The sequence below is a fragment of the Parus major genome, chromosome 4 (genome assembly GCF_001522545.3).
Source record: "Parus major isolate Abel chromosome 4, Parus_major1.1, whole genome shotgun sequence".
Lineage (NCBI taxonomy): Eukaryota > Metazoa > Chordata > Aves > Passeriformes > Paridae > Parus > Parus major.
The window spans coordinates 18,395,738-18,412,385 of NC_031771.1; the positions used below are offsets into that span (position 1 = coordinate 18,395,738).

The following is a 16,648-nucleotide window of genomic DNA, read 5'->3' on the forward strand; positions in this document are numbered from 1 at the left end:
AGTCCTGTCCGTCTATAGTGAAATACATCACCATTTGTGTATTTAGCATTAGCTTTGGATGGGAAAATTTTTCTTTTAAGGACTCCTTTAAAAATAGGACAGAATCATATGCTTGAAGGCTATAAATGGAAATTGTCTTAAGCAGGAGAGGCTGTGCTGTGATTATTGGGATTGGGATTAAACTCCACATTCACCTGTGGAGTTTACCTACTTGAAACCAATCCCTGGTGTCTGCAGGATGGAGTTGAGAAAAAGAATAAAAAGATCTAGGAAAATGGTTTCCAGAGATTTTAGAAAACACAAAAATAATGTGAAAATACCCCTGTGATGTTTTTGCCTCTTGCTGAGCATGGCAAAATTGAGGAGGATATTATTGTCCCTTTGTGGGAGCTGAAGGGAAGAAGCTGTCAGTCTTTATTGCCAACCACCCTGCTTAAACTCCTTCAGAAAAAGATTGTGGAAGTGTAACTGCTTGTGTAAATTGTAAGCTCCCAATAAGGTCCTCACCCCTCTTTTAACTGTGTAGGAGGACACAGTCAAATAGAGTGAACATGAGGAAAAGGCTCTCCACTGTCAGGGCTGTCAGTCCCTGGCACTGGCTGGCTGCAAGGAGAATGCTGTGGCAGCTCCAGGGCTCTGTGAATGCTCAGAAGAGGCCAGGAGGATTTGCCCAGGGACGTTTACTAACTTGGGGAAGTTTGTGATGCTGGTGAGAGTTTCTCTGTTAAATGTATGCTCTTAAAATAACTTGGTGATGAAATACTGATCAGAGTGTATTGAAAATAAATTGTTAAACCAAACCTTTTCTACCTGTAACTCTGTGTAAGCACCAGACAAATCTCTAGGATGTGTAAACACAATTTAAGAGTATTTCAGAACAGATATGACTATATGCACAAATTAATGCATGTGAAAAAAGAGAATCTCTAGTATTTGTGCCCTTTTGAAAACATTCACCAATGCAAAGGAAGCTTTCAAAATCTCTCCAGTGACTCTTACTGAGTAAAGGCAGTAATTTTTTCTGAGTTTTAATATATGTTGTGTATTACAGATAAAAACAAAATTCATGGAGATTTTCTTTTATCCTGGAAAAAGGGAAATGGTAATGTATACTGTGAAATAATGATGTCATTATGAGTTAATTGCATATTTAAAATATAACATCTGATTAGTGCTTCTTAATTACTTGGGTATTTTTTTAATAACAAACAACATTAATTTTTCAAACATCAGGTTATTAAAACTGTAGAATGACGAACCTGCTGTAGGAACAAGGACAGCTACTTGAATTGGCCCATTATTAGCAAGTATTATCAGCAAGTATCAGTTGTATTTATGCCCTTGTAACATTTCTAGGTGTTCTAGTGTGAAAGAAATGATAAGTATTTGGCCACTGTTTGGGAGAGGAATGAGCTTGAACAATTATGTAACTCTTGAATTGGTGTTGATATATGTAAAACTACTTCAGATAAGATAAGCAGTGACATTTATGGTCGTACTCGATGATCTTAAAGGTCTTTTACCAACCTAAATGATTCTATGATTGTAAGGATTTTGGGAAGTTGTCTAAATGAGTAATTTCTGCTCCACATTCTAGTGTAATAATGGAGTAGTTAATTGAAGAGCAAATACAATGAGTCTCTGGTCCTCCTTTTGTCCTTCCTTCTCTGCTCCTGTGCCTTTCGTTCAACACATGAAATTTCTTTTTCTTGCAACACAAGTTTTAATATGCTCATTCTCCAGCAGCCTTCATCATCATCCCTCTGCAGCTGCTGTTCTATCTTCTTTTTCTCTCTTGCATCTAGCCTCTATGATTAATTTTCAAGCCTTGTCTTCAGTCCTCTGCAGCTGACTGAAGCTGCACTTGTTGAGTATTTCAGTTATGCTTTTATGGTTATACTACAGAATAAATGAATCGCAGTTTCACTACTGTTTTTGAGACTCTTTCTCTTACCCTAAGACTTCTTCTAACTTCTGTTGCCATAAAAATCCTGTCCTACTTCCATGGAAGGGCTTGAGTTTGTGCATTTGTTACAACAAGGAGGAGAGATGAGCCTTATTTTAGAAGATATGTAAATTATTAGGGGATCCAGAATTATTTTTAATCATGTGTATCATGTAATCTTATTCTTCTGGGGCCCTTCTGGTTTAAGATGAAAACTGTAGTCAAAGGTTGTGTGGTGGGTTGCAGTATTGCCATTTTATCTTGGAAGTGGACCTAATATGTAAAAGTGTGATTTTCCTTGTCAACCAGTATTATTGAATAGTTTGCCATCAGTGGGCTGCAGTTCATAAGAGTGTTTTCATGTCACTTCTTAAAATAAGGTAGTAAATATATAGCTCCTTATGTGCCATCAGTGGGTGTTTTTCCAGATAGCATCATATTTTTGCCTATCATCCAAGAATTGGAAGGTCTGTATTATTTTGTAATGATTAAAACCTTTTTTCAGAATATCACTAATCAGTAAAAAAATGTTCTTTGCCTGCAGGGTGGAGTTCATTTCTTTTGTTCCTGAGAGCTGAATAGGAGAAAGGGACATTTCAGCTTTTCTTGATAAAGGTAAGACAGCATCTATTGATAAGGATAAGACACTGTTCATTATTATGAGCTCATAGAAAGTTTGTCAATGGAGGGTTTGTTTATTTTGGGCTATTTTTCTCAACTTTTGTGCTTTGTAGTAAGTGCAGTGTGTGATAATGTAACTTGTATTGGGAATGGAATGTGTAACTCTATCACAGGTATCAGTAAAGGCACTGAAGATAAGCAGGTACCTGTAGATCAGCATGACAAAGTGGATAGCAATTTGTTCTGCTGCTGGTACTTGTGATATTTCCCCTGTGCCACTGAACTGGCCTGCCTAAGTTCACTCCATCATGCTTCCACGAACTCAGCAAGGGCTCTTAAAATCAGTAGAGTTCTCTCCATGCCTGTTGTCAAAGAAATACCCATTTCCAGGCTTCCAGGCTGCTACCTCCACTGCTCTGTATTGTCATGTGAGACTGCAGAGGTTGATGTGGGGAGAGAAGGACCTTGAGATCTACTTTAATTGAGATAACACCTTCAAAATTAAGCAGCAAATAATTATCATGCTTGTCAGAAATATGAGATAGAGAAGGGGATAAAATTCTGGAAGTCTTCTTAGGGATGTGCCATCCTCAATGACTCTTCCTTCATGTCGTGCTAAAAGATACGACTTTTTATAGATTTGTGTGTTGAATTAAAGCCTGCAAGAAACATTTTAGAAGTAGAGCATGCAGCTTAGTTTTGAACTCTTAATTACAGTTTTTGATGTAGAAATCTACATAGGACTGTCTTTGCTTCCATTTGGCAAATTTTGAAAAGCGGGGGTGGGTTTGATGTGACAGCTGCTAGTTGTGGGCTTGCTCTGGTTTAGCAGAGACCAGACATGCAGCAGATTGGCATCCATGTGACCTTCATGCAATGCAGGTAGAGAGCATAAGTGTGGTTCAATTTCTGTTCAAAGGGGCTGGAATTCATACACGCTCATTTCTAATTTGTCCTGCGACGGAGGCTGCAGTCTCTCAGTGGAGGTGATAATGTGTTTTAACCAAGGCAGTCACTGCCTACTTGGTGACTGCATCTGCAGATCCACTTTTGACTGGTTCAGCAATGCATGTAACAGGATGGTAGAATGAAGGCTTCAGTTGTATGTTGATGTTTAGGCTATCAGGAATAGCTCAGCATAACTCTACTTGCTGAAAGCTGAATAGTTTGGAAAAAACAACTCTTAACAAAGGTGAGGAGAAATCAGGAGATTGACCAAGAATCAGTTTTGCGTGTTTGTGCTGATGTAGCTGATTTTGAGGCTTTCTCTGTAAGCCCTATACAACTTCCTTAATCAGTAGTTTAAAGCAGCACTATCATGGTGCTATGTATGGATGCAGTTTTTATGAAGTTACAAGTGCTTACTGCACTATATATAGTCTTCTATTTTAGGGGGTGAGAAAGCTATAATCACCTTCATATCCTTATGATTGTATATCAACATCAGGAGTTACATTGCCTTCTTACTTAGGAAAACACAAAATATTTTTGGTATGGAAATGTTCTTTCAAAATCTTTAGTTTTGGAATTTAGGCTTTAGCTTTAATCTCTTATCCACTGAGAAATAAAAAAAAATGCCTTTGAGTTCTGTAGAATTCTTCTAATCCTGTTGCTCCTGTCCTTCTTTCCCCTTGCAACTTGTGAAGCCTATCATTTCAAGTGCTCATGTTTTGTGATTTTTAAATTTACTCGTCATGTATAATCTCAAATGTTAAACTGTTGCTGGAAGAATTCTCCATGAATCATGAAAGGAGAAAAAATTTTTCTTGCTGTAGTGATAGGTTTATTGAAGGACTTGTAGACTCCTAGTGAAGGAATTTGTTAAATTGCTAAAGATGCAGGGTGAAAAATTGTTATGCTAACATACATGAAAATGTATTAATAATAATTTACTGATAAAATAATACAGCCTGAGCTTAATCTCATTCTTGCAAAACCCATGTTGAAGGAAATGAGAATTTACAATGTTAGGATCTAATTGTGTATGATTTCTTTTTTCCTTTCTTTTTTTCCCCCTTCTTTCCTACCCTGGGGAACTCATGTAAAGTAATAAATAAATCTAAAAAAAGAACATAAATACTTAATAGTACCTACAGTGTTAACTTGCTGGTTACAGTCAAATGCTTTTCTTCCCATCCTGGTGAGAGTCAGTTGCCTGTATAAGGTACAGTTCTCTGGTGAAACAGTGTACTCTTGTATTTTCTGGACCTTGAGCAGAAATTATTGCTTCTTAGAGGTTGCTCCATGCTTCTTGTACATCCATAAAGCCTTGCTCAGATATCTATATATAGCATATATATATGTATGTGGCTAGATTTGAGATCTTGGATTTGACTTGCTTCTTTTCTCTGTTTAGAAAAGAATCAGTACATGTGCAGTCTCTGTGGTGTGTTCTTCCCATGGCTGCACAAACAAAGCAGCAGCACTTAGCTTGATTTTTGTTGCTTTGTGGGAGTGGGAGAGCTCAGAGTGCACACTTAAATTTACCAATATCCAGCAGGATTTAAGGATTGAATTTAATGACAGAAATTCACAAACATAATCAGTGGCAGATTCAGTTTCTGCCTGTGTGAATTGGTGATGGTGTGTGTGTAGCTACAGGAGGAAATTTGAGCTATACAGGCAGGATCAGCTAACAGTGCCACGGAAAGTTAGTTGCAGTTGTTAGATTGGGATGCTTCCCCATATCATAATTACTACTTCAGCTTAAATACTTCTGCAGTGGCTGCCGGCTTCATGAAGAAAAATCATGTTAACTGTTCCCTGCTCCTACCTGCAGTGTGCTCCAAAAGGAATGCCCTTGAGTATTAGCTTTATTTCCAACACAGTATGCTTCTGTATTATACACAGAAAGTTCAGGTCTGTAAATTGGGTGTGAGAGTAGGATGAAGGCTTTAAAAACCTGCTTAAAAACGTGCCAGCAGGCTGCCAGCTCAGGCTGGGAAAGCTCAGGTCCTTGGGAGTGGAAGGCCAGAAACTGCCCTTCAACTTTTCCTACATCTTCTCTCCCAGTTATGATGAGCTGTGTAGTTTTTTTTCACCATAGTGAAAAAATTTTCATAGTTCAAGTTCAAGCCAACAGTCCATTTGTTTTTTAATTCTTTCCTCCTTGACCCTTAAATCAAGAACCCCTTGGGGCAACATCACTCTTCATACTTGTCTGGTTTATGATTGAGCACATGCATGCTCTGGACAATCTTCTCCCTGAACAGAGAGCTGTGTCAGAAAGCAAATACTGTCCCCAGAAATAATATTTGCCTCAAAGGAGCTTGACCGGCTTTGTGATGTTTTTGGAAACAAAGTGCAGGAATAAGAGTTTTATTGTAAAAGAAGTGAGGAAAATAGCGTTGCTGTTTTCCTAAAATAAGAGCAGAGCTTTAATACTGCTGAAATGTTTGGTTTGCTGAGGGAGCTTAACTTTCCAGGAAGTTGGATGTTGTCTTGACTTGTTTATTTTGGATATTTCCACTAATTGATTGTAATCTAATTGTCCCCATACAAAGCCAGGCCACTGAAACAGCCGGTAACTGCAGTTGGAAAGATTTATTGTTATTCTTCTATCGAAGGAGGAGAATTGAGTGGTATTTAGGTTTTCAGTAGTGTATAAAGCTGCAAGCGGAGTCGCAGAGCCAGTGAAGTGTGTGATGTTTTGTGTCTGGGAACTATCTTTCAGTAACTGTTCTCATGATTCAGTTTAGAGGTGCATGTTATAATTTTGAATAAATATCAAGAGGGCGAGGCTGATTTGTGTAGAAAATTATGCAGGGAGGCATTTTTGTTGCCTTTCCTCTTTCAAATTCTAAGAAAACAGTCTGTTCTAGATTAATGGTAAGCCATTTTCAGCTCAGGAAGGTGACTACTCTAAAGCCTTAATGCTGGGGAATGCACCTCTTTCTCACATAGTGGCTCATTTTCTTTTGTATCTAAAAGGTGACCAGTCCAAAAGAGGGAGGTTGGGGGAGGAGTGGATGTTGCTGAATGGAGTGGAACGAGTTACTCATTCTTCAGAATAGCCAGAAGGTAAACTCAAGTGCGCTTGAAAAGCCACGCTGGTAAAATACCCCATGTGTAGTTCAGGCTGTTAAATACAATGTTTACTATTGACTTTTTTATTGGGTTAGAGAAAGAATCGACCCCTGAGAATGCACTGGGAAAAATGTGCTGTGGAGGATGTCAAAAAGTGGCAATGTAGGGTGTAGTGCTTAGCACCCTGCCACAGCCACCTTAATGTGTGTGGTGTTTGTTCTATACAGAGAATACACACATATATGTTCAATAGACCCACATGCATATATAAATATTCTGTGAATAAATACACATGTATTTGTATATAGGCATGTATGTATGCACGCTCATGGATATGCAGACACATGTTAATACACGTGTGTATAATGAGGACAAGTATAGGTGTTCTCAAACTGGGGATGCAGCAAATGTTGTGGAAGGCAGGGAGATGTGCAGGAAGCTTTTCTTTTTTTTTTAGTAGGGGAGGAAAAGGAAGTGAAGGGGTTGATGATGTGATTTACTACTGTACCAGGCTGGACTGAAGTTTGGGTCAGACTGGGAGTGAGATTCTATTGAGATATATATTTATATTCAGAGGGAGAAGAGGTGAAAAAAAACTATTCAAAAGTCTCTAACATAGAGGAAGGAGAATTTACAGTGCTTTAGAAATGTGGAACAAGTCTGAGACCACAGACTGTTCATGGAAAACCTGCTGGTTAAAGTATTAGTTATGACATGATTAAAAAAGAGCCTTTTTTTTATTTATGAAAAGATGAAAATAAGGTTAAACAGTGGTGGCAAGGCCATGGTAATGTAACCTTTGCAGCCTCGAGGGATAAAAAGCAGGATGTAAACACAGAAACTAAACCCACCTTATCTTGGTACAGAAAGTACAATTTGCGTCTCCCCTGGCCTTGGATAAAAAGGCAAACTGTGGGATGCCAAATAGAAGTTCTAGCCATTGATAGTGAAAACAAACCTCTGTCATTAAATGAAATGAATCCTTTTAATCACAAATGTACATCTTGTAGGTTCATGGAGCTGTAAATCCACTGTTGAAAACATGTTGTGTGGCAAGTCCAGTGTAAAAGAGGAGGAAACTGATTAAGATTTTAATTTTCCAGACTTGCCAGTTGCTGACTGAGACTATTTTAAGTGAATCCTGGCATATTAGTATGAAAATACTGACTGCATCAACCAGTGTTGTCTGGTAATATAGCAGAAAACACTTTGGAAACAAGTTGGTCATTGCAGTTCCCTGGAAGTTATTATCTGCTGCTGTAACTACCTAATGCCCAAAAGCGTAATGCGCTGTGCCAGGGTAGTACAATGGAAGCATTGTGATAATGTGATAATTTCTCTTCCTGGAAAAACATAATTTAGATTGCCCAAATCATTGTGACTGAGGGACACAGCTAAAATATACCATGTGTTGCTCCCCTGAATAGTGTTAATTGGACCTTAAATGCGTTCCTGGGTAATGTGGTTAGAACTGTAGCACATCTGTCCATCGTATTTGGGACACTGAGATACTCAGCAGCCAAAGCTTTTTTATGTGTTATGGATGAGCAACATATTGCAAACTACTGAAACCATACGTGGAGATAGTAAGTTTTGAAAATTACAGCTGTGCCTGGAGTTGAATTACTCATGTTATATATTGCACAACCTGTTGGCACGCTGAATTAATGTCTCTGGAGACCTGCAAAAGGAGTACGTATTTGGAGAATTAGAAGTCAAAAGTAAAGGACTAAGCCTGCTGTAGAGATCAGACTGCTGCACTGAGAAAATCAAAGTCCATGTGTGTGATTTAAACCATGTTTGACATGCCAGGCTTTGGTTTCACCAGGAGACTCACTATGCTATTTGGCTATGTTTTTAAAACCCGCAAGTGTAAATTAGAACGAGCTAATTTTATAATTATTCCCAACAGACACACAAGTAATTTAGTCTCAAACATGTTTATTTTATAAAGACACAATCATTCAAAAAAGAAGTGCTGAGAAACCACAAGTGGTTTGAGCAATAGAGCCTTAGAGCTTTGGCAAACACACACATGTTTAAAATGTGGTAGCATTTGTTTAAAAGCCATTGAGTGTTCTGTCTCTTTCTTTGCAGCTTTATGACTGTCCTTAAAGAGTAATACTGAAGAACTGGGGGGTTGGAAGAGTTGTTTTGTTTATGGTGGTATTAGTCATTAATTTAGTTTAAATTCCAGGAAAAACCTCAGTTGTTCAGCCTTGAGAAATTAAGAAAATCATGCTTGTTGCTTGTTTTGTATGCTGCTAGAGGAAGGACTGATCCTGAAACTGAATAGAGAAGGGGATGCAAAAAAAAAAATAATTTAATCCTAAAACTTGATGGATTGTTCATCCTGAAGAGAAAGGGATACCCCTTCTGTAGCTTGAAGAAGCTGACAGGGTATAAATATGCCATAGTGAAAGGGGACCCTGTACAAATATGTTAAAATCCAGATTGTAACATTAGCTTGTATAAAAGTCCTTAAAAAGGTGGCTAGAAATGGTGAATTTCTCAGCAGTTAATGAGCAAGTTCACATATGCTATGACTCTGACCAGGTCTCTAATTTTATTTTTTAATAGATATATATTTTATATATATCTATTTTTTTTATTTTCTTAGGTGCAACCCAGGAAGAAAAACATATTTAACAATGACAGAAATGCCCCACAGTCTTTTTGTCTTTGGGCCTTACACAATGCATGATATGATGTCATAATTTTTGTAAAATAGTGTGTATAATAACAATACAATTTAGGAGTGGAAAACTGTTCTCAGAAACCCTGGACTTCTTTAGAGTAGGAAGCTTTATTGCACTAAGCTCACAAAGTCTAGCTAGTCTTTTTGCTTCTTTTACTAGAGAGATGAAACAAACGCCTTTAGAATATCTGTAATGTGCTATCAAAGGTGAGTTGTAGGATGCTTTGCTTCTCCAAGTTGTTGTTTAAATAAATCTGTATTTGCCTCTTTCTAAGCAGTACTTTGTGTTATGTTTTTGACACAAGTAGCAACTTTGAGGGGGGAAAGGGAGATGTTAATTTTATATAGAGCAGATTTAAAGCTTTTCCTAAACTTTTTGTAAGGTTTTTATATACAGCTAGGTTGCAACCAGACTTTTTACATTTCCCATCCTGAATTATTAGGACCACAAATCTAATCCTTCATCAGTCAATGTATCATATTTTAGGTTCAGGTTGTCTTGCTTCTTTCTGCAAGACATTATTTAGCTGCATCTGAAGTATAATGCTGCTGGAGTCAATATATGTCTCTGTTTCTGGATTTTCAAAAAGTCTTCAAAATTCAAGCACCAAATTTTCAATAAAGATAATAGGACTTAGGACCTCTTTCAAGCTTTTAAAATTTCAACCCCTGTTCAAAGTAGGATGGTATGGCTGGGAAGTCAAAGTGATATGAATTGTAAAAAAAAAAAAAATTGTTGTAAATGGTTCTTTTAGATGCCAGACCTTTCTGGCAATTTCAATAAAATTTCTCATATAAAGTAGATGTGAGTATTTTGTTAAGGAATAAATAGCTAGAATATTTATTTTAGTCCCTCAGCATAGAGAAGTTACAGAGATTTAAGGAGTTTTTAGGCTTTATGGAATATTGTAAAATGCAGTTAGAACTTTTCTTTGAATTCAAGTTAACTTTTTAATATTGCATGGTTATTGATTCTGTTAAATATACCAGACGCATAGCTTCAGTGAAAAATCAGATTTTTAACTTGAGTGAAGAAATATTGTCCCAATGAGAAGACATGCTAGTGGCTTGAGGAAAGGAATTGTTATGAGTAGTTTTGTCAGATTTCTGCATGAACTCACTTTGTGCATGTCTTCTGTAGTGTTTTAATAAGTCATCAAGTTTCCAGCACAGTCTAAAACTTTAATTCCAAGCCTTTCTCTGTGGTCAGTGTACACGGCGTTGCTCTCACTGCTTTCTGCTCTAAGAAGTATGCCTTCATATTTACATTTCCCATCAGAAAATGTGAGTTTTCAGCTGTTGACTGCAGGTTTAAAGATTTGCCTCCAAAGCTGGAGAAGTGTGCAGCGAGGTACCTGTGGTACATCCTCATTTCTGTCCAGCCAAGGCCAGCAGAAAAGGCATCTGCTGACGGCAGTGGGTGGTTGAGCACCACTGGTTGCATTCTCTCCTAATCTGGTGCTCTCTGGTTTTTCTTATGCTAGAAATGTGTTTTTTGTAGTTTCAGTTATTAAAAACTTTCAGTTTTTACAGCAATACATTTGACACACTGTTCTTCTGTGAAGTTTTTAATATAGATGCACTGTTTTGACACATCTAACAAAGATATTTTTTGATACTCAGACATCAAAATCCTCAAATGGATTTATATTCCAATTGGTATTTTATTTCAAATATTTTGTTATTTAGTTACTAAAGCTGAGTAAATATGTTTGCTTCCTGTAATTTTTAATGCTCTAATATTTTATTTACATATTTAATTTTCTGTACATTATTTGCAGTGTGTGTTCCTATTTAATTTTGATTTCCTTTTTTTATGCTTCTAATACACGACGTGTTGCACATTTTGAGGTTGGATGTTGGGTTTTTCTTTTGGGAATATCAGTTTAGAGAAATGGAAATGAATGTTCAATATGTTCTTTGTATCCCTTTGTTATGAAAAGCAGATGGAATGGGTGATTCCTACTTTTTTTACTTTAATGGCTTTCAGCTGCATTGAGCTAGTTATGTTTGTTATAAATATCATTCACCAGAAGAAAAAAACTAAGCAATTAATATTGCAAAGCTGCAACAACAGAAAGTGTCACTTTGAGAAAATAAGTTGAAAGAAACCGATTTCAGTCTCAAGGTTTCCACAGCAATGTTATTTTTGATTTTAAAGTATACATATCTAAAACACCAACAAACACGTGAAACCTTTGAACACTGTTACTCCACATACATCTCTGGCATTTATACACATGTGAAGAATTGCACTGAACTCTAGTGCTACAAAAGAAAAGAAAGGACTTTAGCAAATGTGGTACTGTGTGGAAAGAGCCTCAGGGCAGTAAGTAGATATCAGTTGTTTGGTTTTTTTTGTTTGTTTCATATAGATGTGAATTGTGAGAATTCCACTTTCCTTCTTTGCATGCCTTTTTTACGTTCTTCAGTGCTTTTAAAATGTTTTCACATATGTAAATATTGTCAGTGAGGGTTTGCATATAAAGACCACCTAGAGAACTCCTTTTATGAGGGTCACAGTCTTGACTTGAAAAAAAGAAATTTTTTGATGCCTGAAAGCAAAATCAGTAAATAAAAATATAAGGTAGACCTTTGACATTTTCTAGCTCCAGGCATATAAATATATATATGCACACACACTGTGGGAATTTTTGAAAAAATGCAAAAATATCTAACCAAAAAGCAGCAGCAGATATGGAGATTTAGGAAATTCTTTGCATAATTCCACAAATTATTAAATTAAATTTTGGTTTTAAATGCTAATATTCTGCAAACAAAGTCTAAAAAAAATCATCTGACATCCAGAAAGTTATTTTAGAGGCACTTTTTTTCCCTAGTTGTACTTACATATATTTATAGGTATCACAGTAATATAAAGTTCAGTGATGCAAACCAAATTCACAGTAAAGGCCTTCCATCTGAATGTACACTCTGAGAACTTTATACCCAGTTTTCTTCCATTAGTGTGCGTGTAGTTAAAAGCTGCAATTAAAATGTCATCTGAGATAGGTGAGCAATGAATTTGTTTGAGACTGATCTGAGTCCAAAAGATTAAAAAAAAAGAAAAAAGGATCCTACAGTACTTCAAACATGATGCCTACTTCTCTTTGGCTGCCAAAATTAACCTTGAAGACCTCATTTAAAATGATAGAGATTTACAGCACTTATGTGCATAGTCAACGAAGGGAAATGAAAATGTAATTGCAAGCAGTCATCACAAGCTCAGTCTTTCAGTTAGGTTCAGTTAAAAAAACCAGTTTATTATGAAGTGACAGTAAAGTTGGCAGGATTTTGTCAGGTCTAAGCTAGAGCTGAATCAGCTGCAGGTAGGAGATAAAAGGCACAGTCCATACCCCACTGAAGTGAATTGAATGCTTCCCAGCAGATCTAAGACTTTAACATTTGCCAAAAGATTTTGATTGTGTGTGGTAAGATTTTTTTTATTTATTTTTAATTTCAGTAATTATTAGAAACGCTGTTCATTTACATATGTTTAAAAAAAGAAGAAATGTATTGTGGAAGTCACTGTGTTGATGCCAGATCTTGGATGCCTGAGCCCTGGGTGTTTTGGAGAGTCCAAAAGTGGCTGTTACCTTGTGAGGCTGTGCTCATCAATACTTGTCACTTCATCTGCGCCCTGCAGCCCAGCCCAGCCCTGTGGATTTGAACCAGGTCAGATGTGAGAACTTGCTCATGTGTTTGTCAGCCTGGCAGAGCACACAATGATGTATTTATAGCTGCCTTCTACCAGCTGCAGGAAGAAGGATGATACCTGATCTGGTAGAAAATCTACCAAGATAAAATTACCTTAAAAAAAAAAAAAAAGAAAAAAGAAAAAAAATTATTTATGTCAGCAGAATGGTTTGATACCTGTTCATGGTTTGCTCTTCTTTTTGTCATGAGCTTTCAGTGCTTTCTTAGGTACTGAGCATCCAGAAACTGTAGTTACCACCATCTCATTGAACATCACTGAACGTATTACAGTTATTGATACTGCATATTGTTAATTAATTAATATTAAATATTTGAACTGTTCTGAAGTAAATTGGGGAATTTTCTGGAAGCTAGTATTTTCCAGGGTATAATTAGTAGAGATTTTTTTCCTGTTTTACTGAGGGATAATTTTCCATGACAGGATGTTTTCTGCTCTCCCTTTCCCCCGTCTGCCCTCCCACACAAAACTTGTGGTTTTGCTTGCCATGACGTAAACAGGATTCACACTATCAAGATAGAATTATGTCAGAGGAATTTATTCAGGCATGAAACTTCTCTGCTTTATCAGCACAACTGGTGCCATGGTGAACCTAACTGGGGAATATGAGCAAGGTGTTTGACAGAAATGCCATGAAACTTGCTGTTGGACAGGGAGTCAGGGCCTTGTTGGAGTAAATGCTTGTGGAACTGCACCATCAGGGCAGATGACAGTGCACTAGTATTTCTGATGGGGAAATCTTACCAACAAAGGGTGAGGAGTTGTGTCCTTTTAGATATTCATTAATATTTCCAAAGTTTGGTCAACATGTGGGCTTTTGGTAGACATGGAATTGTTAAAAGTCAGTTAAAGAGAAATGCAGGTTGATAAAAATGCACAGTTCATTTCTCAGAAATGGGATGGTCTGCTGGGAAATGTGTTGGAAAAGGTAATTTGGGGTGGAAGAAAATTGTGAGAGGAGGTTGTTTCAATCGCAAGCACATATGCACACCTGCTGCTCTTCCATGTATAATCACATTACAGTCCAGGATAAAGGGAATAGAAAAGCCTATGCAGATTTCTGTAAGTGATCCCTGCAATATGAGATGTGGGATGTGAAGAGCTCTGGTGAATGCCAGTCGGGTTTTTCTGGGTTAAAGAAAAAATCACGTTTTCACTTCTCGATTTTATAGCACACGATCTACACTGTTTATGTCAATAAATAAACTGAAAATAATCTCTCAGGAGCTGACATTTGCATGCAGCTGCAGAAGTGTAAGGAATTTCAGAGCACCATCTTGTTTTGCCTCTCAGCTTGCAGCTCTGACTCAGGTAATGCACTGCTTATGTGTACCAATTTGGCAGCACCCAACAGGCACTGGTGACAATTTTCGTCAAAGAAATACAGGGCAAGTGCACAGATTTAAAAGGATTTATAGAGCAAATTTGTGTTGGGACCATTTCAATCACATAGTAATTTCCCAAGAAGGGTTTTGCACAATTGCTTTCTTACCGTTTTACTGACTGGTGTCCATGGGCAGGAGTCAGATTACCAGAGAGGTTCTTGCAGGATCTGTTGACAGCACAGCCACAAGTAGGCAATATCAGTGCTCAAGCAGGAGAATTTGATGAATGAGATAAACCCCACATAAACTAACAAGCATATCTCTTGGCTGTATGAAAGAAGATGACGGTGTTAAGGTCACGTTAAAGCCCTGAATTGTTTAGGAAAGCTTATGTCTCCCAGCTGGGATGCATCACACAGACAGTTCAGAATACACCAAAGTTTTGGCTTAAAGAAACACAGAAAGTCAACTTAGGTAATTTTATCTGCTGTGTTCCCTTGGGCCAGGGCTTTGGAAAGGAAAGCAATATCTGTCATTAGTCATCATTGCCTCTTGTGAGCTATTAATTTATTATGCTCTTTTATGTCTGCATGCATTTTTGTAAATAGTGCTTAGATTAAAGTTAAGTGTATGTATTTGTAAAAACAGATGGATTGGGCTTTCTTTTTCCTCTGAGGAGGGCTGGTACCATTTGTACTCACATTAAACATCTACACTTCACTGCTGTCTGTGAAAGGTTGGGTAAACTTAGAAGCAAGACTAATGGTGGGTGAGAAGAGTACAATGTAGAAACCGATTCCAGTTTTTCTCACTTTGATTAACGAAGAAACAGCCCATGAGTGTTGGATAACTTTAGTGACTTGGTAGAACTTCATATACCCACCTCTGTACTTGCAAAGGGCTTTTGGGGATGCTTAAGTGCTCCTCCATCCCAGGGCTGTGTGTACACAGTCATGAAATGGTCGTGAGAGAGCTTTGTAAGAGCTCCTGAAGGATCTTTCAAGGTAAAGTCTAAATTTAGCATTGTTGTTTTATTAAATAATCTTTCAGCTATTCCAGCTTTTGATCCTGTTACAGCAGTGCAATGTGTTGAGGTAAATAGGAACCTTGGAAACACGGTGTGATGCTGCATAATCAGCTTCTCCAAAATCTGTGAATGAAACTGTGCCCTCATTGGAGGGAGCAGAGCTGGGATGCACACGCAGGCACTTGTTGAGCAGAAGGTGGGCTCAGCTCTTACAAATGACATTGAGCACAAGCTACATGACTGTATAAGTCTCAGGCAAGTCTGACATGTCTTTAGATGAATCAAATACATTCTGTGGCTGGTGCAGTTTGATGATGAGTATTTTCTGACTTCATTATGCCACAGGCAGTTACTGTACTATTTTTAGAGTATTGGCTTCAGTGAAAAATGAATTGAGAAGAAGAATTGTGAGGATATCTCACTGTGAATTCTGGTATTCAGCAGCTCCAGGCAAGCAAGGGAATGATATAAAATTAGGATGCATGTTTAGTTTAGTGTTTTGGCAAGGTAAAGGGTAGGTTAACAAGGAAAAGATAGGATTAGATAAACTCCTGGTTTAATTTCCCTTTTAGTTTCTCATTAGGTTTTGCCATTGGGTATAGTTAACTGTGGCATGACTTTATGCTTTGTGTTGAAAGGAGTTGTTGTAATTTGTATTCAGGCTTTGGAGTGAACAGACTTCTGGCAGAGGGAGACTCTGCAGAGAATGGATCCTGAAAGGAGGGACCTCAGGAGAAATCAGACCCGTGGAAAACCTGGCCTGTTACAACAACATGACCTTTTCCATGCTGTGTCTTGGTTCCTGACTGTAACCCTTCAGATGCAGCTTTTTTTTGAGATTATTTTATACCCTTTAAATGTCATTTTGTCCATCTTTCACCTGTCAGAAGTGTACAATGGAGGTTTTGCAGCTTAGCAGTGCCCCAGTTATTCCTGTGGCAGTTCCTTAAAGAAAGGAAGAGTTGCTGAGAAAGAAATGAAGCTTTGAGAATGTGTCCCTGGAGATGAAAGGAGGGTGGACACACAGGCAGGAGTGCTTTGGCACTGCTGGAAGTTGCTGTATGGGTTACCCAAGTCAAACTACATAACAGTTTGGGTGCCCTTCTATGAAAGTTGAGATAATTCTGAGTTAACAGAGGTTTTTCACTCTTTCTTAACTGAAAGAAAAGCTTATTTCACACCTAGTTACAGCATTGCTACTAAGCACCATGGAGCTTCTTTATCCAGGGCTCTGCTTTCTTCTGAGTGGGTTTTTGGGTAAATGGGTTATCCCAGTGTTGCCAGCAAGGTT

The 16,648-nt window shown here is 37.7% G+C and overlaps 1 protein-coding gene across 1 annotated transcript in view; it reads left to right on the forward strand.

The window, feature by feature from the left end:
* BMPR1B (bone morphogenetic protein receptor type 1B) overlaps positions 1-16,648 on the forward strand; it is a 232,891-nt gene that overhangs the window by 43,467 nt on the left and 172,776 nt on the right. Inside the window, exon 2 of the mRNA XM_015625680.3 lies at positions 2,490-2,560. The gene's annotated coding sequence lies outside the window, so the exon portion shown is untranslated. The remainder of the gene's footprint in view (positions 1-2,489; positions 2,561-16,648) is intronic.